This window comes from Lepus europaeus, chromosome 14 (genome assembly GCF_033115175.1).
Source record: "Lepus europaeus isolate LE1 chromosome 14, mLepTim1.pri, whole genome shotgun sequence".
Lineage (NCBI taxonomy): Eukaryota > Metazoa > Chordata > Mammalia > Lagomorpha > Leporidae > Lepus > Lepus europaeus.
In genome coordinates, this window is record NC_084840.1 from 86,700,849 (window position 1) to 86,726,657 (window position 25,809).

The 25,809-nt window shown below is 38.6% G+C and overlaps 1 protein-coding gene across 1 annotated transcript in view; it reads right to left on the bottom strand.

The window, feature by feature from the left end:
* The window catches only part of LOC133773504 (ETS domain-containing protein Elk-1-like), an 84,007-nt gene that overhangs the window by 13,917 nt on the left and 44,281 nt on the right, over window positions 1-25,809 (bottom strand).

Genomic DNA, 25,809 nt, shown 5'->3' on the forward strand with positions numbered 1-25,809 from the left:
ATCATGGGCTACAGTCCATAATACAGGCTTCTCTCCCCTTAGAGAGTCTCACAACACTGTGGCAAATTACAAGCACTACCACATTCTGCTGGAAAGAACTCCTCTCAATTTCTGCTTAACCCAGTATTTCACAGGCGTGTTTGTCACCAAGACTATTTTAAAACATTTCCTTCATTTTCAGTAATTTTTTTTAAAGAATTTATTTATTTATTTGAGAGGTAGAGTTACAGACAGTGAGAGGTAGAGACAGAGAGAAAGGTCTTCCTTCCATTGGTTCACTCCCCAGATGGCCGCAACGGCCAGAGCTGCACTGATCCGAAGCCAGGAGCCAGGAGCAAGGTGCCTCCTCCCGGTCCCCAACGTGGGTGCAGGGGTCCAAGGACGTGGGCCATCCTCTACTGCTTTCTCAGGCCACAGCAGAGAGCTGGATTGGGAGAGGGGCAGCCAGGACTAGAACTGGTGCCCATGTGGTATGCAGGCTCCACAGGCAGAGAATTAACCTACCGTGCCACGCAGCCAGCCCCATCATTTTCAGTAATGCTAACGCTGACATTAGGCAGGCAGAAATGCTCCTTTGATTAAACATTTTGAGATCTGGGGCCGGCTCAGTGGCACAGCTGGTTAAACCACTGTATGCAGTGTCGGCAGCCCGTATGGGCACCAATTCAAGTTCTCCCTGCTACACTTTTGATCCAGGTCCCTTCTTTTGCTCCTAGGAAAGCTGCAGAAGATGACCTAGGTCCTTTGGCCCCTGAACCCACATGGGAGACCTGGAAGAAGCTCCTGGTTGTTGATTTCAGCTGGGCCCAGCCCTGGCCATTGCAGCCATTTGGAGTGTGAACCAACAGATGAAAGATCTCTCTGTCTCTCTCTCTCTGTCTCTCTGTCTCTCTCTGTAACTCTGCCTTTCAAATAAATAAAATAAATATTTTGTAAAAAGAATTTTGAGATCAAAACTAGTGATAGCTAAACACAACTTCTATAGTCAAAAATCACATCGGATTTAGGAATATATGTTTCATAATCTTTTTTTTATTTTTTTAAATTTTATTTGAAAGGCAGAGTTACAGAAAGCAGAGGCAGAGAGAGAGAGAGAGAGAGAGAGAGGTCTTGCATCTACTAGTTCACTCCCCAAATGGCCACAACAGCTGGAGGTGCACCAATCTGAAGCCAGGAGCCAGGAGCTTCTTCCGGGCCTCCCATGTGGGTGCAAGGGACCAAGAACTTGGGCCATATTCCACTGTTTTCCCAGGCCATAGCAGAGAGATGGAATGGAAGTGGAGCAGCTGGGACTCAAACCGGTGCCCATCTGGGATACCGGCACTGCAGGCCGTGACCTTACACACTACACCACAGCGCCCAGCCCCTGTTTCATAATTCTGACCAATTTCTAGTGCTAATAGAGCCATTTTCTCCACACCTCTCCTTTAAAAAATATTTATGGGTGTAGGTATTACGTATGGCACAGCAGGTAAATATGATGTCAGAGTGCCTGGATTTGAATCCCAGCTCTGTCTCCAATCCAATTGGATAATGGCTCAAGTACTTGGGACCCTGCCATCCACACGGAGGACCAGGATTGAGTTCCTGACTCTTGGCTTCTACCGGGCCCAGCCCCAGCTGTTGTCGTCACTTGGGGGAGTAAACCAGCAGATGCAAGATCTCTCTCTGTCTCTGTCTCCCCATCTTTATTTCTCTACCTTTCAAATAAATAAAATTAGACTTAAATTTTACAAAACAAAGCCATTGTCTCCCAGGGTGTAGGCTTGGTTGCAAGAGGCAAATGCTCTTGCTGGTTTTAAGCCCTCGCAGAGGCACCACCAGCAGAAATCTAGCCAAAGAACAAACAAACAAATAAGCAAGAAACCAATCCCTTTTATTGCCGTGTTGGACTTTGCTTCGGGATTTCTAATCTGTTTTTCTTAGACTTTGCTCTGGTCATCTGTCCTTGTCAAAATGTTTGCTCAGCATATTATACATGAGAAAGAAAAGCTAATTTGAAATCATTTGAAAAAGCATAGTAGAGTTATTTCCCATAAATATCTGCACCTCTTTAAAACAGATACTTAGGGGCCAAGCATTCGGTCTTGCAGTTGAGATGTCTACTGGGATGCCTGGTGTATCCCATATCAGAGTGCCTGGGTTTTAGTCCTGGCTCCTGACTTTGACCTGGTCTGGTTCTGGTCCTGTGGGTATTTGGGAAACAAATCAGCAGATGGGAATTCTTTGGCTCTTGAATAAATACAAATGTTGCTACTCCTACTAAGTCCATACAACTAAAACAAATAAACAATGATAATAGGGTTTATAAGACCAGACACATAAAATTTTATTAATATTCCTCACTTTGGGCAATAAGGGGGTCTAAAAAGAAGACATTTAGTTGAAAGAAGTTCCCAAATTAAGTTCTCAAAGTGCCCAGAGCTCCTCTCTCTACCAAGTAGCCAAACACTGCCAACTCTCAGCCACAGCATCCAGGAGGTGATACAAACAACCTCAACAGCTCCAGTGAAGAAGCCCATTGGGGATCCAGGAAGCAACTCTTAGAAGGCATAGAGTGGGTAGGCTGCCTGATCTGGGAAGTGTAGCAAAAGCAAGATTAGGTGGGGCAGCCAAAGAGACCAGCTTAATGGGAATTTACAAATACAGGCAGATGCAAAACAAAGCACTGTGTTCACTTGAACAATATACGAGCTTATGAAGTGGCATTATTTACTGGGGACTTGCTATTGACAAGATACTCTCTGCTAAGGGAAAGAGGATACAGAGAGGTAACAGGATGAAATGCCTGACTTACAGAAACAGGAATGACTGTGCACTTGCTCCCCATGTAGGACCTCTGTCCTTAATGAGTTGTACTATGAGAATTCATGGTAAAACTAGTCTTCAAACAGTACTTTATACTTTGTGTGTCTGTGTGGGTGTAAACTGTTGAAATCTTTACTTAGTATAGAATTGGGCTTCTGTATATAAAGATAATTAAACATGCATCTTAATGAAGAATGGGATGGGAGAGGGAGTAGGAGGTGGGACGGGAGTGGGCGTGGGAGGGCGGGTACGGGGGGGAAGAACCGCTGTATTCCTAAAGCTGTACCTATGAAATGTGTATTTATTAAATAAGAGTTTTCTTAAAAAAAAGAAAGAAGGAAATAGCAATGACTAGCGGAAAAGATAATTTAACAACATACAGTGGTGGGTGACATAGTGGATACATTAAGAAATTTGAGTCTCTTACTGAACTTTCCAGACTCAGCTGCTGATGTGGCTCTTGGGAAAATGCTGTTGTTGGTCCTAGCTTCCAACACTCTCTGTCCATGTCTAACAATGCACTTTGTGTGAACAACAAAAATAACAACAAAGAATTCCCCTCTGCCCCTGTTCTCTGGTTATTATCCAACAAAATTAAGTTTTGGAATTTATGACTATGTATTGCATAGCTAGCTTACAGAGCCATGGGACAAATGAGCAAAGCGGTCTCTGTCTCCCAGGGTTATTAAACCCAGAGCGTGATGTGTAAAGAGGAAGGCCAGAGAGTACATGAAAGCATGCACACATGTGCCTTCAGGGTGGCACAGGCAGTTACGTGGGAGTGCATGGGGAAACTGGGTGGAGGAGTTGGCCTTCAGATGAGCCTTCATGAGCCATTGTTAATAGGAAAAAAGGAAAGACCCAAATGCTGTTGTTGCCTGGAACAGAGGCCAGAAGGAAGGCCCAGCTATCACTAGGGTTGTCAGAGCCACAGAGCTCTTGTACCACAGAGGACGCTGTGGTAGTTGGTGGAACCAGGCTGTAGAAAATCTCCAAGACCACACAAAAGACAATCCATTTTTTAGAAGGCAGAAAGAACAGAGGGAAAAAAAGATCAAGATCAGTGGTGTCAGAACCAAAATAATTTTAACATAGTCCAAGGTATCTGGATCAATTAAACAACTTGGTTACTGGGGTCAGAAAGAGCAGCAGCAAATGTCAGGACCAGGCCAATGAGAAGTGTCTGGGCCAACATGGGAAGAGAAGGGCTGGTTCTTCTATGCTGATTGGCTTTACTCATAAAAGAAACTTACTACTATTTCCACCTCCTGCACTCTCATTTTTCTTTTAAATCACTGCATGGATTAGACATTATGTGACTTGTAATGAGAATGGTAAAATACCTTGTTCCTGTTATTGTGATTTGAGTAACAAATACAGAACAAAACAGCAAAACAGCCTAGACAATAAAAATAATTGTTAACCCATTTTACTAGCTCTCTGGCCAAATTATATTTTTATAAATTACAGTTCCAATGGAGGTAAATGTGCTCACAAGTTCCTTGTTAACAAGGTCACCAGTATAATTTGAATATTTTTCTGCAGCTGTTGCTCTCACACCTTAAGAGGGAAACAGCTCCAGCTATGTAGTGCGAGCGAATGGGAATGCTAATGAGTCTAACAGATTGGTTCAAAATAGAAGCATAAGCCTTCAATTCATGAGGACACGACAGTTACGAAACCAAAGCCCAGGAGATGGTCTGTGTTCAGGAATTCAACACTGCAGCATTGTTTTAATGCTTGACATAGCAATTGACCCAGGCTTGGCAAAATTTGTACACTAAAAATAGTGGAATGGGGGAAAAGGTTACAAGCGACTCTATAATTCAATGAACATGAACTTCACTTTCGGATGAATCCAATAAAGACTACATTGAAAGCGTGTTTCATGTCCTCTCATTCATAGAATTATTACTATCTAGGGTATACCTCAGTAGCAATATCATATTCTATCTATGTTCTATACATGTAGTAAAGCTAAAATTTCCAACTCACAATGAATCAAGTGGCATTTTTAATGCACAATTTAATTTGATAACACTCAATTATGGATTTTGATTAAGTAGAGATAAAATAAATGTTAAGACTTTCAAATGATAAATCTTCATTTTTGCTTCTCTTCTCCATTCCATGTGTATTTAAGAAACTGGGTATAGAAATTCAGTGTAGGGGTCATAAAACAGAAACTGGCAGTATAGAGAAATAGGAAAATATGTTTTGCACAAGGAAGACATCCAAGTAGAGGATCTGGCACAGTGTGGAAGGTCACTGAGTGTCAACTGAAACATTGTGGCAAGGTGAAAATACCACCAAATTCCGACAAAAGCACAATTTGAATGTACACATTAAAATAAAAGGAGAAAATTAAGTAACGGGTAAGGATTTGCCAGAACAGCTCAATTCTATCAAAGTCTAACAAAATTCCATCTCCCAGAAAGTCCACCTTGGAAAAAGTACTGAGATGGTTGAGATGTTAATTCTTGAGCCAATTTCCTAGTGTTCAAGAAAAAAATATAGACATAAGAAACAAAAGCTTTTAAGTATTCCAAGTAATTAATCAGAGATTAGGTTTTTTTCCCTAATCCAGAATTAGTTTATTTCTGGCTTATATTAATTGTACCAAACCTATCTGAAGAAAGGCAGACATCCTTTAACTTTTTCAGAGTACTAGGTTTTCATTTAAAAAAAAATAGCCAAGAGGCTTATTAAAAAGCAATGAAAAGAAAAAATGGAGATTATCACTTAAGGGAGAATAAAGTGATAAATTATTCTAAAATACTAGTGATGATTTATCTAATTAGTCTTTGACAGCTTGAAATGTGTCCTAAAAAGTAGAAAAGCAGTAGTTTTTGCTTAAGAAATGCTAGATTAATGAAGTGTAGATATGAAAATTACATCATTAGATTATGTAATGTCCTCTGAGTAATTTTAATTGCTATATACTTCAGAACCTTCTGAATTTTCTTAAAAAAGGCTTTATTATTTTATTTTCAAAATTTTAAATTTGCCTGCTAACTATTTCATTTATAGAGATCCTTTTATTATTATAGAGCTCTTTGTTTTCTGATTTTTGTAGCATGGGGGAAGTAGGCTAAATGAACACAGAAATTCTCTAACAATTTGTTTTGATTTAACATTCATCAAGGGAGAGATTTGTTTCCTCTGCAGATTTTAAGAGATTTAAATAGGGCCGTTTATGTTCAGCTCAATTAAGCTACTGATCATTCCATTCTCTTAGCAGTAAAGTGCCCTCAACCTATCAGTTCTTTAGAAAATAAAACAGCCCAGGCCGTCCAACTCATCAATCTACAATGTATATATCCCATGCATGGGTTACTAACACACACCCACAGTTTGACCTCAAATGGCTCACAAGAAGGAGAGACGAGGATCTGGACGTGCTTCTTGATAGAGTAAAACGAGAAAGCTAGACAATTTATCATGAGAAAATGTACTGAAACCTCAACACTGACGAAAACATATTTGAGAACTCAACAATTGCAATTCGGGGGAAAAAAATAGATATATACTTCTCAAAGGCATCCCAGCAGGATGATGAAACTTAAGATGATGTCAGATGCCCCTCATCCATGGAGAAAATTAAGTCATGTTGGAATTGAGATAACCTAGATGCATAGCAATGTGAGAGAGGAGTGCATGTTAGTTAAAAGAGGGTTTAATTTGTCTTTTATCTGTGATCTCTGTAGTTCAAGCAGTAAAGAAACAAGGGAGGAAAAATGCATGTCCAGTCCTCTGGGAATCACTGGCCAGTTAATCAACTGGTAAAATAAGACAGTTCCAAAAAGACAAATAGCATATGTTTTCTCTAATATGTGGTAGTTAATATAGAATACAAAAAATGTGTAAGAATAAAACTGACATCTTATGACTTGATTATTTTCTATAGCCCTTGAATATATTCCTCTAGAATAGTGGCCTTTCCACTTTTTATTTGTTGAACATTATGGTTAGCTGTGCATTAAACCTGTTATTATAAAGTAAATTGAAAATATATTATTGAGGGAGCAAGGGAGAGAGAAAAGTGTGGTTATGTATTTAGAATTGTATCTATGAATTATATGAAATCTATTCTCTTTATATAAATAAAATATTTTTAATTTTTTTAAGAAAACAATGTGATGAGGAATCTTCTAGTAATGCCAACTCGCTGGTTTCTGAGCCACCTTCCAACCTGAAATGGCAAGATTTACTACGTATTAAAAATATGAATGTGTTTTGCAAATATTGCTGCAACCAAGGTAGGTTCTTCAGATTTCATAAGTAAAAATACAGAACACCCAGTTAAATTTGAGTTTCAGATGGATAGTAGGTAATTTTAGTATATCTCACATGTTGCATGGGATATACATGTCAAAAGTTATCTGTTGTTTATGTAGAATTTTAATGTAATTTGGATTGCATTTGCTGTTGCCCTATAAAAAAGCAGTCAGAATCTGAGAAGCTACAACCTAGGGAACCCTTACAGATGAAACTTCTTTAGCCTGCGAGGTATTCACTAATTCCACATCTGGCTATGTGAGTCTGCAAAACATTTGTGGAACTCAGGCCACAAAAATCGAATTTTAGCTTCTGAAATCTGTGAACATGACCTTATTTGGAAATAAGATCTTTGCAGATGATCAAGTTCAGATGATGTCATTGGAGAAGGGCCTAATATAATATCACATGCAACTTTATCAGAGAAATTGGATCAACAAGAGACATGCAGGGAAGAGAATGTCATATGGACATGAGGACAAAGAGGGCGATGCTTCTACAAACCAAGTATTATGAATAGTACATCCTGCTAGTTCTGTTTCTTTAAAGATACCCAACTAATAAAACTGCATCACCTCATAATTCCTGTAGCTTAGAGAAATGGATTTTTTTCAAAAAAAAAAAGAGATTTATTTATTTGAAAGACAAAATTACAGAGAGAGGGGAAGAGACAGAAAGGGAGACCTTCCATCCACTGATTCAGCCCCCAGATGGCCAGAATGGCCAGTGCTAGGCCAGGATGAAGCCAGGAGCCAGAAGTTTCCTCTGGGTCTCCCACAGGTGTGGCAGGGGTCCAAACACTTGGGCCATCTTCCTCTGCTTTTTCTAGGCCATTAGCAGGGAGCAGGATTGCAAGTGAAGCCACTGGGACTTAAGCATTGGCTTTGTCTGCTATGCCACAACTTCAGCTCCAAGTAATGGATATTTTTAACAGAAAAGTGAAGCTAATTATTTCAAATGCTCTTAAAATTGTACCCATAAAAAGAAAAGTGCCCAATTCATAAGTGTACAGTTGAATAAATTCACAAAGTAAACATGCTGGTGCCAACTATGTACACAATCAAGAGACTGAGAGATGCCTCCTTCTTACCGTTATGATCAACTTACTCCCAAAAGGTGGCCTCTGTTCCAGATCTCTAACAGTCTAGTTAGTTTTAATCAACTTGAATTTTATAGAAAACTAATCATATAATATAAAAGATTTTTCTGTTTTTTGGTTCAACACAATGCTTGTGAGAGGTACTAAAATCACTGTGTTTATACAGGTATACCTAATAGTGTCTCAACTGACAGGCCAAGAACCTGTCCTTATTTATCTACTCTTGATGAGTATTTAAGTTGTTCCTATCTGGGGAGCATGGGCTATTATGAAAAATAATGAACATCTTTGTATCTTTTTGAGCAATTAAGTTGCCTAGTTTGACATATTGACTGTCACAATAACACACAACTGACAACAAAAATAAAAATTTGATGATATGGGGCTGACATTGTGATGTAGCAGGTTAAATTTCTACTTGCAAGGGGCCGGTGCTGTGGTGCAGAGGGTTAACGACCTGGCCTGAAGCGCGGGCATCCCATAAGGGCGCCGGTTCGAGTCCTGGCTGCTCCTTTTCCGATACAACTCTATGCTATGGCCTGGAACAGCCATGGAAGATGGCCCAAGTTCTTGGGCCCCTGCACCTGTGTGGGAGACCCGGAAGAAGCTTCTGGATCCTGACTTCGGATCGGCACAGCTCCGGCCGTTGCACCCATCTAGGGAGTGAACCAGTGTATGGAAGGCCTCTCTCTCTGTCTCTGCCTCTATTTGTAATTCTCTCTTTGAAATAAATAAAATAAATATTAAAAAAATATTGCCACTTGCAGGGCTGGCATAGTGGCCTAGAATGTTAAGTCTCTGCTTACAGTGCTGGCATCCCATATGGGCGTCAGTTCTAGTCCCAGCTGCTCTGCTTCCAATCCAGTCCCCTGCTAATGCTACTGGGAAGGCAACAGAGCATAGCCCAAGTCCTTGGACCCCTAAATAAACTTGGGAGTCCCTAAAGAAGCTCCTGGCTCCTAGCTTCAGCCTGGCCCAACCATTGCCACCATTTGGGGAGTGAACCAGAAGATGGGAGATTCATATGCTCGCTCTCTCTCTCTCTCTCTCTCTCTCTCTCTCCTCTCTATATCTCTTTCAAATAAATAAACAAATCTTTTTTTTTAAATTGCCACTTGTGTGGCTGACATCCTACATTAGAGCATCAGTTGGATCTTGGGATGAAACTTGAGACAGCTGCACTCCATATTGGAGTCCCTGGGTTCAATTCCCGTATTGCTTCCAATTCAACCTCCTGATAATGCACACCATGGGGGAAGGTAGTAGGTGATACTTGGGCCCCTGCCACCCTTGTAGGAGGCCTAGATAGTGTTCTGGGTTTTAATCTCGCCTAGTTCCAGCTGTTGTGGACTTTTTGAGATTGAACTAGCATGTGGAAGATCTCTTTCTGATTCTCTTTTAAGAAAAAAGTTAATTTAGCAATCATACTTCCAAACCAAGTCACCTCAGCATGCAAAGCTCTTGGGCAGCAATCCAAAATGTTGTGGAGAGTGTTACAAAGCTAATGTACTTTATTTGTCCATCTACAGTATAGAAATAATAACTGTCATCTATTAATTTGTATTATTAAATTTATTTATTTTTAAGGTAGGAAAGAGGGAGAGAGAGAGATCTTCTATCCACTGATTTCCAAATATCCACGAAGGTTAGGGGCTGGGCCAGGACAAAACCAAGAGCCTATGACATTGTCTGGGTATCTCACATGAGTGGCATGGATTCAAGTACTTGAACCATCATCTGCTGCTTCCCAGGGTGTGCACTAGCTGGACATTGGAATTTGAAAGGGAGCCAGAATTCAAGACAGTCCATTTCCACACATTGTTATTACAACAATATTTTCAAGTCCAACACATGTTTCTTCACAATAGTTGTGAGCTAACAGTGTTTCCTGGGCTCTCTTCTGCCTACTGTATGGGAAGTGCCAACTAACTCCTTAAAATGGCATCCCGTTCCTTCCTGTACTTCTTCTCCTACTTTCTCCACACCCTAACTGAGTCTTGGGCTCAACTCTCTCCTTCAATCTATTCTTCTGCCCATGAGTTCCCTGGATGTGCCCTATGTTTTCTGATATCTGTTTCCCCTTCTCCTGGAATACCTAGTCCTGGAGTTCACCGTTCCTGCACTCCTTCCTTGTCCTTCTGGTGTAACCAGTCCCTCTCTCATCCTGAAGCTGAGCAGGAGGGTTGTGTGTGTGGTGGAAAGTCATAGAGATAAACACCACACCAGAGTCCTGCCACTGAGCTCACTGTCCTCAAGCCATCTGCATTTCTTTCCAAATTATTCCTATCTGGGCTCAAAACTAAAGAATGGGACCAGGGATGCCTTTTGTCTTCTTTAATAAATGCACGTGCCAGGGGATTCCAATACATTCCCACCAAGGTGGCATGTACCAATGCCATCTCACTAGTCCAAGTGATCAATTTCAGTTCACAGTTGATCACACTGATAGGTCTAAGAGTCAAAGGTATCACACAAACAAGACTAGTGTCTGCTAATACTAACTGATAGAATCAAAAAGGGAGAGAATGTTCCAACATGGGAAGCGGGAGACACAGCAGACTCATAGAATGGCAGATGTCCTAAATAGCACTCTGGCCTCAGAATCAGCCCTTAAGGCATTCGGATCTGGCTCAAGAGCCCATGAGAGTATTTTAGGCATGGAAAGCCAAGACACTCTGGAAAAAAAAAAAAAAAACCCTAAATGAAAGATCTCTGCAAGTGAGATCCCAGTGGAAAGAATGGGGCCATCAAAGATGCAGGTACCTTTCTCTGAAGGGAGGAGAGAACTTCCACTTTGACTATGACCCTATCGGAATAAGATCAAAGTCGGCAAACTCTAAAGGCTTCCATAGCCTTGGCAACTCATGACTAGAGCCTAGGGAGATTACTGACGCCATAAACAAGAGTGTCAAATTGTTAAGTCAACAACAGGAGTCACTGTGTACTTACATCTCATGTGGGATCTGTCCTTAATGTGTTGTCCAATGTGAAGTGATGCTATAACTAGTACTGAGACAGTATTTTTACACTTTGTGTTTCTGTGTGGGTGCAAACTGATGAAATCTTTACTTAGTATATACTGAATCGATCTTCTGTATATAAAGATAATTGAAAATGAAAAAAAAAGTGTTAAATTGGAAATGGCATAGAAAATTAATTAATTTTTAAAAAGTATATCATGTAGGATCTCTGTCTTTAATGTGCTGTACACTGTTATTTAATGCTATAACTAGTACTCCAACAGTATTTTTTCACTTTCTGTTGCTATGTGGGGGCAAACTGTTGAAATCTTTACTTAATATATACTAAACTGATCTTCTGTATATAAAGAAAATTGAAAATGAATCTTGATGTGAATGGAAGGGGAGAGGGAGCGGGAAAGGGGAGGGTTGCAGGTGGGAGGGAAGTTTTGGGAGGGGGGAAGCCATTGTAATCCATAAGCTGTACTTTGGAAATTTATATTCATTAAATGAAGTTAAAAAAATGCGAATGGATATAATGGTATTCAATCAAAAAAATCCCTTTCTTCATATAATTTCTTTCTAGATGCAACCAATATAATCAAATTCTTATTTACTATTCTGGAGACATTTTATCCATACAGAGAAACACAAATTGTTTTCTCCTCTATTGTCCAATGGTGGCATACTATATTTACTATTTTGCTTATTTTTCATTTAATAACATAAAATAAGAGATAATTCCATATTTCTACAAAAAGAGTCTAACCAGTCTTTATAGATGCATAGTATTTGTAATTCTCATCATTTATTTAAGTGACCTAATGGTGAACATTCAGATTTTTCCTAGACTTTTGTTATCATCCATAATGTTGCAATAAATAATCTTTAATCTTTCAGATAACTTACGTCACGTGTGTGTGTATCACATCTATTTGATAAATTCCTAAAAGTAGAAATTCTAGGTAGATGGGATATGTATAGAACATTTATATAATTACTAAATTTCACTGGATAGGGTGCATCACTCTATTAGTGATGAGCGAGAGCTGCTATTTTCTCCATATCTTTGCCAACAAAATATTTATTAAAGTTCTGCTCTTTGGAAATGTTTGGCAAAAAATATCTCCATGAGGTTTTAATTTGCCCTATGATTATTACAAATGAGCTTAGATATGTTTTCACTTAACAGCTATTTGTATTTCCTGTCTTTGAACTACCTGATCGAAAATCCCCTTTTCGGGAAGGCAGCATTGTGGTGTAGCAAGTTAAATTGCAGCCTGTGATGCTGGTATCCCATTCAGGCCCCAGTTCAGGTCCCTGCTGCTCTGCTTCCCATATGGCTCTCTGCTAGTGTGCCTGAGAGAGGCAATGGAAGGTGATGCAAGTGCTTGAGGCCCTGCACCCATGTGGGAGACATGGAGGAAACTCCTGGCTCCTGGCTTTGGTCTGGCCCAAGCCTTGCTGTTGTAGGCATTTGGGAAGTGAAGCAGTAGGTGGATGATCTCTCTCTGTCTCTCAGTCCCTCTGTCTGTAACACTGTCTCTCAAATGAATAAAATCTTTTTAAAAATTTCTTTTTCTTTTCCCATTGAGTTACTGGCATTTTCTTATAGATTCATGGGGGCTATTTATATATTACTGAAAAGTACGCTTTGTAAAACTAGCTACAGATGTTTTTCCTAGCTTGTCATTTGTTGTGATAGTTTTTAACATGCAGATCACTTTTGTTTCATATAACACAAATCCATAATCTTTATTTCTCATAGTGTTTAGGTTTCATGCCTTTTGTATTAGAAAAGTCCTCCTCCTTCCAAGACTATCTTACAAACATTGTCCTGTAGTTCCTCCTTATACATTTATTAATATTTCACATTTGTATCTTAGATTCATCTGAAATGTATTCTGCTTTAAGATATGAAGTGTGAATTCAAAGTTACCTTGAAGGGCATTTAAAAATCTTATGAACCGACTCATGAAAATTGTTACTTATTTTTTTGCAATCACTTAATAATTGACATCTGGAAAAAAAATCCCTATTTTCTGAATACAATTTTGTAGTTTGTAATGTATGAGGGAGAGATATTGCACTGCTTGTATGGACTGTGGACTCCTTTTTAACTCAGTGAACCCACTCACTCAGACACACATTCCCTTAAGGCTAACAGAGATCTGGGGCCCAAAGACTGACAATCTCTACCACAGCCTCTTCAATGTCAAATGGTGCAGGAAACTCACTCTTCTCCCTTCCCCCCACTTTTCCCCATTATCCTATCATCTTTGAATATAATTTATGGTAATGTAAAAGGCAGCCATCATTGTTATTCTATCTTGCATTTAGAATGAGAAGGGGAAAAGGCATTTGGAGCCAAATTATTAAAGCAAAGCACTGACCCAGTGGCATCATCAAACCTTCAGGAAGGAACTTAATTATATCCCATTAAAAAGCTCAATGCTCTCCTGTGATTTGTACATATTAACACAATTCAAAGTTCAGCTCAAGGTTCTTCTCTTTACGCAAAATTCACCTCTGAAAATCTAAACGGAACTTATTACTAGTTTTTTCATGTCCGATGCCCACTTGGCATAAATAACTATTTCTATTATTTTTGGATATGGGCTATCATGGCATTTTTTATTCTTTTAACTTGATATCAATTTTCAGCATCATTACTTTCCTAGTTCAATCACATGTATTGCAGCGTTGTGAATTTTCACATAATAAATTTGACAAAATTTTTTCTTGACAGTTCTAACTCTTATATATTATCATTTTCCCTCTTAAAAATGTGTGTGTATGTGTGTGTGTGAGCGCGCTGAGGTAGGCAATGTGGTGCAGTGGGTTAAGACACTGTTTAGGATGCCTGCATCACATTTTGGAGTGTCAGTTCAAGTTCTGGTTACTCTCTGTTTTTGATCCTGTTTTCTACTAATGCATTCTGGGAGGCAGCAGACGATGGATGGCCCAAGTATTTGAGCCCCTCACACCCACATGAGAGACTCAGAGGGATTTCTGGGTTCCTGACTTCAGTCTGGCTCTGATCTGGCATTTGTAGACATTTGTGGACTGCGCCAGCAGATGGATGATCGATCTCTCTATCTCTCGCATTCTCTCTCTGTCTCTTTCTCTCTTGAACAACTCTGCCTTTCAAGTAGATTAAAATGAATGAATGAATTAATGAATGAATAAATAAATAAAGCATTATTTAAAATTTGTGTGAAGGGAGTGGGCATTTAGCCAGCATTTAAGATGCCATGTTCTGGACCAGAGTGCCTTGGCTCAATTCCTGGCTATGGTTTCTGACTCCAGTTTCCTGCTTATGTAGACCCTAGGAGGCTTCAGGTTATGGCCCAGTAATTGAGTTTTTGTCATCCACATGTGATACCTGGATTGCATACTTTATTTCAAGCTTTGGTCTCAGCCAAGCCCTTGCTATCTTGGGCATTTAGGGAGTAAACTTGTAGATAGGAGCTCTGCCTGTCTACCTCTGTGTCTCTGTATCTCAAATAAATAAATAAACTAAAATCTGTGTGTGTGTGTATGTATGTGTGTGTGTTTGAGAGTAGACATGAAATCAAGAATGAGACTTTGTTTTTTGTCTTCAATAACTGGCAGAGTGAACATCATGGAAGTGTTGTGTGTGTGCTTGTTTTAATTTGTGAGACAGAGAGAAAGACAGACAGATTGACAGAGAACGCCCATGTGCTAGTTCATTCCTCAAATGGCTGCAATGGCTAGGGCTGGGCCAGGCCAAATCTGGGAGCTAGGAACTCAGTCCAGGTTTCACACGTGAGTGGCAGAGACCCAACTACTTGAGCCTTTGACTACTGCTTCTCTGGATGTGCCTTAACAGGAAGTTGGAAGTGAGCATAAGTCTGGAGCTTGTAGATAGGCACTCGATAGAGGAAGCAAGTGTCTCATCTGGCAGCTTCACCACTAGGCAAACTCTTCTTACCACACGGAAGTGATTTTTAAGGGATGCAGAAACTAAGAGCCCATTTTAGAACATCATTTCTGAGACAGCCATTATTCATAGAGAAAGAGATGTCAGGAAGAAAGCAGGGGTTGTCCAGGCTGGACACAGGGATTTGGGAATCATGGACAGGTGTAAAATATTTGAAACCACAGGAGTGGAAGAAATCACTTAGAAAAAAAGTGAGGCTGGCAAACAAAGGCAGCTCTGGGGTTAGGTATAGGGAAAGGAGCCTTCAGGAGGGACTATAAAACAGCAGCTTTGCTAGAGAAAAGAGCAGAATGAAGTTCCAGGAGGTTCCACAGGGAAGTGAGAGAGGGGTCAACTATGTTGATTGCTGGGATGAGAGAACAGGACATGGACAGAGAACAACTCATGGGCCTAGTGATGAGTTCCAGTCCTAAGGAAGAAGCATTTCAGATTATCCAGGAAAATGATTTGAAAGTGGTTATAAGGAATTGGAAACAGCAAAGATTAACTGACTCACGAAAAATATTGTGTGACAGGGTGGGGAGAGGGGATGAGCAAGAGGGAAGGGAGATTCAAGGCAGGGAATTTTACACAAAGCAAAGCAAACAACAGAAAATCAAAAATGAGCTGCTGGGCTGTGCCCACTTGAGATCTGTGGGTATAACTTGATGTGAAAGCCTTTAATAGCTTTTGTCTTTCAGTGATCAACTTGATAATAGCGAAGAAGGGAGGCTGTTGTACTTAGTACAAGGATATAGGAGGTGAGGCTCCAGAAAAGAGCGAGATTCTTAGAAGTGTGGGAGATAGAATCACGCAGTTCACAGAAGCAGAGTGTTTTGAAAACAAGAAAGGGAGGGAAATGTTTTAGAAAGAGAGAGTCATGCTCTCTTTCTTATAAACAGGAGCAGTACTAAGCAAAGCTGTGGTCAGATAACAATCTTACTCTGAACTACTTGATGAAGGGGTTCACTAGACGTCCCTTAAGCCTCTGTAGTCCCCCACATTCACCGCTTCAAAAGTGAAATAGCGAATTCTGCAATGTGCTGACAGTAAAAATTTAAATCTACAGTATTTTATATAGTTTATGATCACCTGGGTCCTCTTATATAAAATTTCCATTAATTCACTGGAGCACATTCATGTTTGAACTGTGATGTACTATTAAAATAAGTAAGGCATGAGGAGGGTGTTGGTGGGAGTACCTTCCGAGGTTTTGATATATGAAGTAACTGATCTAATTGATAACCTGCACACTTTATAAATGAGCTGTTGATCTGTGCCAAAATTCAATCTAAATCATGCTTCAAAGACTCAATTGTGCATTCATAAAAGTGAAGGGAGACAATGTGATCCACTAGAATTAAGAGCATATTTACTGAAAAGAGAACAGGAGGGGAAAAAAGGAAAAGCCATCAGAGCTATTGGGAAGTTTTCAAGGTGGGAGGATCACTTTGAGTATGCCCACTAGAAAGAAAACATGTTAAAGTAACGAAAAAGGAAATACCTAGGGAACCGGACACACCTAGTCACTGGGCTTCTGAATCACTTTATCCAAGGGTCTTATCTTCCACTTTGCCAGTCTTTGCCAGACCTAGGTGAGGACATTCTTGAAAGTTTTAGCCAACATTTCCCAAAGCCTTGTCCAAGGAATAAGATCAACTTGGCTGCTTCAGAGTCTCCTTGGAAGATTTGGAAAAATGGAGAATCCAGTGTCCTGTCTCAAAAATACTCATTCAACAGGTCTTAGTTGGGGCCTAGGGGTCTGCAGTCAGAAGCACATCTGCCTAATAGATTATCATACACTGCCTGGAAAATCACTGTTCTAGACTGCCCAGTGAATACTGCTAATGAATAACTGTAAATTATTTTCATAATAAAATATATAAAATACAAAAAATACAGCAAAATTGGATATTTTAATTTTTGAATGCTAACACTCCTCTTGGCTGTAATATTTGAAGTATTACTGACTCAAGAGCAGCTGCTATGAGGAGCTTTCAAATTCTCTGGTTGCCTATGAAATGCAGAATGCTGAGTTATATGTAGTATAGTCCCGATGAGCCATCCTTTATGCAACGTGATAGAATAGACAAGAAACAACTTCTGCTATCTTTTCTGAGTGATGATGGTACATGGCTACTCAAAGCAATTCACTTCCCAAAATCCAGTGACTCTTGATTCACTTGGCAAGATCAGGAAGTTCATGTGTCAGCTCATTATCTGAACCACATAAAACTTAGTATGGCATCATCACCTTGACTGTAATGGTTGATTGTAGTCATGATTCAAATAACAATTGACAATGACACCTCCACTGATGAAAGGTAGCCTTCTAAGATAATGTTAGGAAGTCTATTCAAGGCTGACCTCTATGAAGCATATTTGTGAATGATTGATTACTAAGAATTATTTTTAAAAATAAATGAAAGATGGCAACATATCTACATTAATAAAGTACCCATATAGTTTGTGACTTTAAAACACAAATTAGTAAACTAACTTACAAGTAAATATTAGACCATATCATCTAAAGCTCCAAAACTTTTATTTTTCTATCTCTTACAGGGCAACTTGGCAGATCACTTTATATAAAGGATTGCCTTATGTTCATGCCCCTAAACTCAGTAAAAAATCAGATGTGTCAATAGCTAACCTAATAGACATGTCTACTTAACTTTGAAAGGACTGTATGAGGGCCCTATTGAAAACAGTTTACCCCCATATTTGTCCTATTTTTAGTAGTAGGGCAGCCAGTTCTCAATAAGATACATGAAATTCTGAATAAGAACTCATTCACCAGCCTCCCAAAGGGCCAGGTATGGCCAGGTGACTAAGTTCCATCCCTTGGATGAATGGAAGTGTGGGTGCAGCTTTCAACAACTTTCTTAAGTGGAGTGAGTATTTCTTTCTTCCCCTCCCCCTCCCAGCTGGTGGAAAGTGGGTGTCAGGATGAAACTCCAGCTGTCTTCTTGACCAAAGAGAAGCCATAAATTAGGTGTGCAGTGTTGCAAGATGAAGGGAGAGTCACAGATTCTCTTTGTCAGTCCTGGAATGGTTACCTCAACTTTATAAGAGAAATCAGCTCTATCTTGGTCAAATCATGTTATGGTGGGTTTTTCTTTTTTTGCCATCAAACCTAATCTTCATTGATTTTGGTCTCTTATAGATTGAGATTTCTATTTATTGAAGCTTAATCTGGCACCTTTCATATGATTTATCCTCAATTTAGCCAAATCAAAGTTGGGGGTGAGAAGGGGAGAGAAAGAAAAACAAAACAAAAACAGAAACTAAGGACAGTTTGCTATCAGGCTAGTAACCATTTCTCCCACCATCTCAACTCATGCCCATGAAGAAAGTAAGGAGTGGCAAACCGGATTTTGGGCTAGCAGAGTAGCAAAAGGGGGCTTCTGTACCATAGAATCCATCTGTAGGTAATTAAAAGCTAGTTGGAAGAGGTAGCCTAAACCAGCTGCTTTTGATAAGGCCAGAGGTGAATTACTTCCACTATGAATGTCATATCTGTCTGCCGAAGAGAGAGACAGAGTGTGGGAACTCTGGTGTGTTTGATGAAAGACACTCCATGGATGTAAAATATTGTTGTACATTATTACTCATCGAAATAGTTTGTGGCACAGATTCTCAGAGGCAACAGGCTATATACTCTCTCTCTCTCTTTTTTTTTTAATAACATGTGTCAACCAAACAGACATATGTCTTAACAGTTTTTAATTATTTCTACTGTTTGCTTACTTCTTTGCATTAAACATGACTTCAGACTTCTGCATATTCATCTGAAATCACCATTCCCTTATCCTCTGTAATCACTTCTTTAATAATTGCTGCAGGGCCTGTGGGGATTTTTGTAAAAGCAATCAGCCTTTCTTCAAGCCAAAACAATCCCATTTACCTAGAAGTACTTTTTGTCTTTCTTTTCTCTCTCTCTCTTTTTTTCTATTCATGATTTCTGCTGATCTTTCCTGGCAGAAGGGAAGCTCTGATTGCTCCTGCACTGACTTGTGTAAGCTAACTCTGCATTGGAAAGAGTTACAACCCTGCTCTACAGAGATTCCCCTGCCAGTCTGGTGGTTTTGCCCACAGGTGTGTCTCAGGAGCAAAGTCACCCTGACATTTTAGCTGTAACCCCATTAATATCATAGAAGAGATTTGGAAAAGTTTTGTAGCATGGTTTGCATTGAATGGAAATTATGTGTACTAGAGATGAATAAAGTAACTTTATATAATTTTTTATTTATATAAACTGAGCAAATTTCATGTATTTCATATATACTAGTTTAGGAGCACAGTGATACTTCCCACCTTACTGTCCCTCCCATGATCCCATCCCCCTCTCCCCTCGGTTTGTAGTCTTTCTTTCAATTTTCACAATAACATAATTTCAGTTTATTTAATAATCATAAGCTTAACCTGCACTAAGTACAGAATTCAACAAGCGGTAAGATAAAAAAACCACACTATTCCTCAACAATAGAGACAAGAGCTGTAAACAATAATCAAATCTCAAACTGTCAATTTTGCTCATGTACATTACATTTGTTGTGCCTTACTAGTTACCACAGATCAGGGACATCATAAGCTATTTGTCTTTTGGGGGACTGGTTTAATTCACCAAGTATAGTGGTTTCCACCTGGATCACACACAGTAATTTCTTTATCCAGTCATCACTTGATGAACATCTGGGTTGATTCAATATCATAGTTATTGTCAACTGAGCTGCAATGAACATGGTGGTACAGATAACTCTTTCCTATATGCTGATTTCTTTGGGCTTGGGTAAATTCCCAGGAGTGGGATGGCTGGATCACATGGTAGGTCTATATTCAGATTTCTGAGGTATCTCCATACAGTTTTACACAGTATGGCTAAACCAGTTTACATTTCCATGAAGAGTGGATTAAGGTAACTTTTGCCCCCACATCCTTACTAGCATTTGTTGTTCGTTAGTTTCTGTATGGGAGCATCCTAACTGGGGGGAGGAGAAACTTCATTGTGGATTTGATTTACATTTCCCTGATGGCTAGTGATCCTGAGCATTTTTTCAACTGTTTGTTGGTTATTTGAATTTCTTCTCTTGAAAAATGCTTATTCAAGTCCTTTACCCATTTCTTAACTGGATTTTGTTGTTTAATTTCTTGAGCTCTTCAGAGTTTCTGGATATCGACATTTTATCAGTTGTGCAGTTTCCAAATATTTTCTTCATTTCTGTCAGTTGTCTCTTCATTTTGCTATGTTTCTTTTGCAGTACAGAAACTTTCAGCTTGATGTAATCCCATTTGTCAATTTTGATTTTGATTGCCTCTGCTTTTGGGGTCTTTTCCAAGAAGTCTTTGCCAATACAAATGTCTTGCATAGTTTCCTCAGTGTTCTCTAGTAATTTGATTGTAATGGGTAGTAGATTTAGGTCTTTAATCCATTTTGAATGGATTTTTGTGTAAGGTGTAAGGTAGGGGTCTAGTTTCATACTTCTGCATGCAGAGAGCCAGTTTTATCAACACCATTTTTTGAAGATACTGTCCTTGCTCCTGGGATTGAGTCTAGGTCCTTTGTCAAAAATAAGTTGGTTGTGGATGTATGTATTGATTTCTGGAATTTCTATTCTGTTCCATTGGTCTATGTGTATTTTTTTTTTTTGTCCAGGTACCAGACTGTTTTGATTATAACTGTCTTGAAATATGGTATTGTGATGCCTCTGACTTCATTTTCATTGTATAAGATTGCTGTAGCTTTTCAGAGTCTCTTACATTTCCATATAAATTTTAGCATTATTTTTCTAGATCTTAGAAGAATGTGGTTGATATTTTGATTGTGATCACATTGAATCTGTAAATTACTTTCAGTCATTTTGATGCTATTGATTCTTTCAATCCATGAACACGGAATATTCTTCCATTTTTTATGTCTTCTATTTCTTTCTTTACTGTTTTGTAATTTTCATCATAGCAATCTTTGAAATCCTTGGTTAAATTTTTTCCAAGGTATTAAATATTTTTGTAGCTATTGTGAATGGATTGATCTTATAATTTCTATCTTGGCTGTGGCACTGTGTATACAAAGTCTATTGATTTTTATGTATTTTTTATATTCTTCCACTTTATCAAATTCTCATATAATTTCCAATAATCTCTTAGTGAAATATTTTGGATCCCCTATATATAGAATCAAGTCATCTACAAATAGGGATAATTGACTTCCTCCTTCCCAACTTGTATCCCTTTGATTTCTTTTTCTTGCCTAATGACTCTGCATAAAACTTCCAGGATTATAATGAATAGTAATGATGAGAGTGGGCATCCTTGACTGGTTCCAATCTTTTTGGGAATAAGAGACTGTTTTTTCTCAGCCATGTCATTGTTTTGCATACAAAGGTTATTCAATTTTGTGTGTTAATTTTATATCCTACCAGTTTACCTAACTCTTTTATGAGTTCCAATAGTCTCTCAGTGGAATCTTTGGAGATATATATATATAATAAACATATATATATAAACACACACAAACACACACATATATAAATATATATACATATATAATATAAAATATATAGAATCATATCATCTACAAATAGGAATAGTTTGATTTCCTCCTTTCCAATTTTTTTTAGAAATATTTTATTTATTTGAAAGAAAGAGTTAGAGAGAGAGGTAGAGACAGAGAGAGAGATCTTCCATCCACTGGTTCACTCTCCAGATGGCTGCAATGGCCAGAGCTGTGCTGATCCAAAGCCTGGAGCAGGAGCCTCTTCCGGGTTTCTCACGTGGGTGCAGGGGCGCAAGGAGTTGGGCCTTCTTCCACTGCCTTCCCAGGCCATAGCAGAGAGTTGGATTGGCAGAGGAGCAGCTGCGACTAGAATCGGTGCCCACGTGGGATGCCTGCGCTTCAGGCCAGGCCTTTAACCTGCTGTGCCACAGCACCAGCACCAGCCTCCTTTCCAATTTGTATCACTTTGATTTATTTTTCTAGCCTAAATGTCTTCCAAGACTATATTGAATAACATTGGTGAGAGTGGCATCTTTGTTTGGTTCCAGATCTTAGGGGTAATGCTTCCAACTTTTCCCCACTCAGTAAGATGCTGGCTTTGTCATATATTGTCTTGGTTGTGTTGAGCAATGTTCCTTCTATACCCCATTTGCTTGTATTTTTTATCATGAAAGAATGTTGTATTTTAACAAATGCTTTTTCTGCATCTATTGATATAATCATATGGTTTTTATTCTTCAACTTGTTAATGTGATGTATCTCATTTATTGATTTGCATATGTTGAACCCTTCCTGAGTACCAGGGATAAATCTCACTTGGTCCAGCTGAATCTTTCTGATGTGTTGTTAGCTTTGATTAGCTAGTATTTTCTTGCAGACTTTTGTGTCTCTGTTCATCAGGAATATTGATCTACAGTTCTCTTTCTTTGTTGTGCCTTTTCTGGTTTAGAAATTAAGGTGTGCTGGTCTCTTAGAAGGAGTTTGGGAAAATTCCCTCCATTTCTTTTGTTTTAAATAGTTGGAGAAGAATTTGAAATAGTTCATCCTTAAAAGTCTGTTAGAATTTGACTTTTCTTTGGAGAATCTGTATTAGTGATTCAGTTTCTCTGTCTTGGTTATTGGTCTGTTTAGGTTTTCAATGTCTTCATGACTTACTTTTGGCAGATTGTATGTGTCCAGGAACTTATCAATTTCTTCTAAATTTTCCAATAAGTTCACTTACAACTGTTTGTAAAAAATCCTTATGATTCTTTTTATTTCTGTGTTACCCATTGTTTTCATGTATGATTTTATTGATTTGGGTTTTCTCCCTATTTTATTTCTGTGTTACCCATTGTTTTCATGTATGATTTTATTGATTTGGGTTTTCTCCCTATTTTTGTTGGTTGGTTTGGCCAGTAGTGTGTCAGTTTTGTTTTTTTTTTTTTTAAGCCAGCTCTTCATTTCAATGATTTTTATATTTTTATTTCAATTTTTTTTATTTCTTCTCTAATTTTAATTATTCCTTTCTACTGATTTTGTATTTGGTTTGTTGTTGTTTCTCTAGGTCATTGAGATGCATTGATAGCTCATTTATTTGATGCCTTTTCAATTTCTTGATGTAGGCACTATTTGCTATAAACTTTCTTCTTTACACTGCTTTTGCTGTATCCCGTAAGTTTTAATATGTTGTGTTGTCATCTTCATTCATTTTCAGAAATTTTTTTCTCTTTTCATTTCTTCAATGTTGTTCAGTGTGTTCAGTTTGCGTGTGTTTGTGTATTTTCTAGAGATTCTTAATTTATTAATTTCCAGACTCATTTTCTTGTGCTCAGAAAAGATACATGGTATGATTTCAATTGTTGTTGTTGTTGTTGTTGTTGTTGTTGTTTTTAATTTGTTGAGACTTGCTTTATGGCCTAGCATATAGTCTATCCTGGAGAAAGTTCTGTGCATTGATGAGAAGAATGTGTATTCTTCAACTATGGGATGGAATGTTCTGTAGATATCAGATCCATTTGATTCATAGTGTAGATTTTATCTCTGTTGTTTCTTTGTTGATTTTCTGTCTAACTGATCTGTTCATTGCTGAAAGCGAGGTGTTGAATTCCCCAAATGCTATCATATTGGAGTCTATGTCTCCCTTTAGATCCATTAACATTTGCTTTAAATAGCCAAGTACCGTTGCATCTGCGCATATATATTTATTATAGTCACATCTTCCTCTTGCATTGACCATTTAGTCATTACATAATGCCCTTCTTTGTCTCTTCTAGGAATTTTTGTGTTAAAGTTTGTTCTGTCTGATATTAGGATGGCTACACGAGCTCATTTTCACTTCCTGTTAGCATGGAATATCTTTTTCCATCCTTTCACTTTTAGTCTGTGTGTATCTTTGATGTGTTTCTTTTGGACAGCAAATAGGTGAGTCTTGTTTTCCAATCCTTTTGGTCAGTGTCTTTTAGTTGGAGAAACTAGAACATTTAAATTGAAGGTTATTATTGATAAGTAACTGTTTGATCTGACCACTTTTCCATAAATAACTGTATTTTTTGCTTTGAATTGCCTTTGTATTTTTACTAGGAGATTTTCTACCTTTATATTCTTTCATAATGATGACTATAGTTTTGTTTCTGTGGGTAAGACATTCTTAAGAATCATACGTATGGCCGGTGCCGTGGCTTAACAGGCTAATCCTCCGCCTTGCAGCTCCGGCACACCGGGTTCTAGTCCCGGTCGGGGCACCAATCCTGTCCCGGTTGCCCCTCTTCCAGGCCAGCTCTCTGCTGTGGCCAGGGAGTGCAGTGGAGGATGGCCCAAGTCCTTGGGCTCTGCACCCCATGGGAGACCAGGAGAAGCACCTTGCTCCTGCCATTGGAGTGGCGCGGTGCGCTGGCCGCAGCGCGCCTACCGCGGCGGCGGCGGCCATTGGAGGGTGAACCAATGGCAAAAAGGAAGACCTCTCTCTCTGTCTCCCTCTACTGTCCACTCTGCCTGTCAAAAATAAAAAAAAAAAAAAAAAAGAATCATACGTAAAGCTGCACAGTGGTGACAAATTCTGTTTTTGTTTTTTTTTTTTTTTTCTTTTTGGAAGATCTTTGTTTCACCTTCATTTATCAATGAGAGTTTTGTAGGGTACATTATTCTGGGTTCACAGTTTCTTTCTTTTATGACTTGTACTATGTCTTTCCATTCTTTCTTAGACTGTAGGGTTTCTGATGAGATATCAGCTTTTAGTCTAATTGGGGATCCTCTGAAGATAATCTGGCATTTCTCTCATGCACATTTTATATAATATTTTCTTTATATTTTACTGTTGAAAGTTAGACTATAGTGTGGCCTTGTGAAGATCTTTCCTGATCATGTCTATTATGAGCTCTATGTGCTTCCTGTACTTGGATGTCCCTTTCTTTGTCCAATTGGGAAAGTACTCTGTTGTTATTTTGTTTAATAGCCCTTCTAATCCGTTCTTTCTTTGCGTACCTTCAGGATGTATGTCTGGTCATTTGATAGGATCTTGCTAATCTCAAATACTGCTTTCCATTTTTCTAATTTTTTCTTTTCTTTTTTGGTCTGACTGAGATATTTCCATGGATATTTCTGCTGCCTCACCAAGTCTGTTGTTAAGGCTTTAAACTGCATGTTCTATTTGTAATATTGAATTCTTCATTTCTAATATTTCAGTTTGATTTCTCTTCAATATCTAAATCTCTCAGGAAATTTTTTTTCATCCACAATAAATATGGATTTCTTTAGCTCATGAATTTATCTGTGTTTCTGAGTAATTTTATGACCATTCTTTTGAATTTATTTTCAAGCATTTCATCAATCTCTTCATCTTCCCATTCTAATAATATTGAAGCGTTGTTGTGTTCCTTTTGGGGGGTCATGTTGTCTTCCTTATTCTTGTTTCTTGAATGTCTGCATTTATTTTTAGGCATTTATGGAAACACTTGTTGGTTTTATCCTATCTTTGAATTATTCCTCTGTGGCTCGGTGGAGTGTCAGTTCCTTCAGTGGATATCCAGAGGCATGTGCTTGGTTTTATGAGGTTCACTTTTGAGTGTCATTAGTATAACTCAAGAGGCACATGCAAAAGCCTCTCTGCAGCATCTGCATTTTCTGCCCAGGGTTTGCCAGAAGGCACAAAACTGATTTCAACAGTGAAGGAAAAAAATTGACCTTGCAACTTTGTATAATACCTCTGTATTACCTACAATACTTCCATAGATAATCTAAACTAACC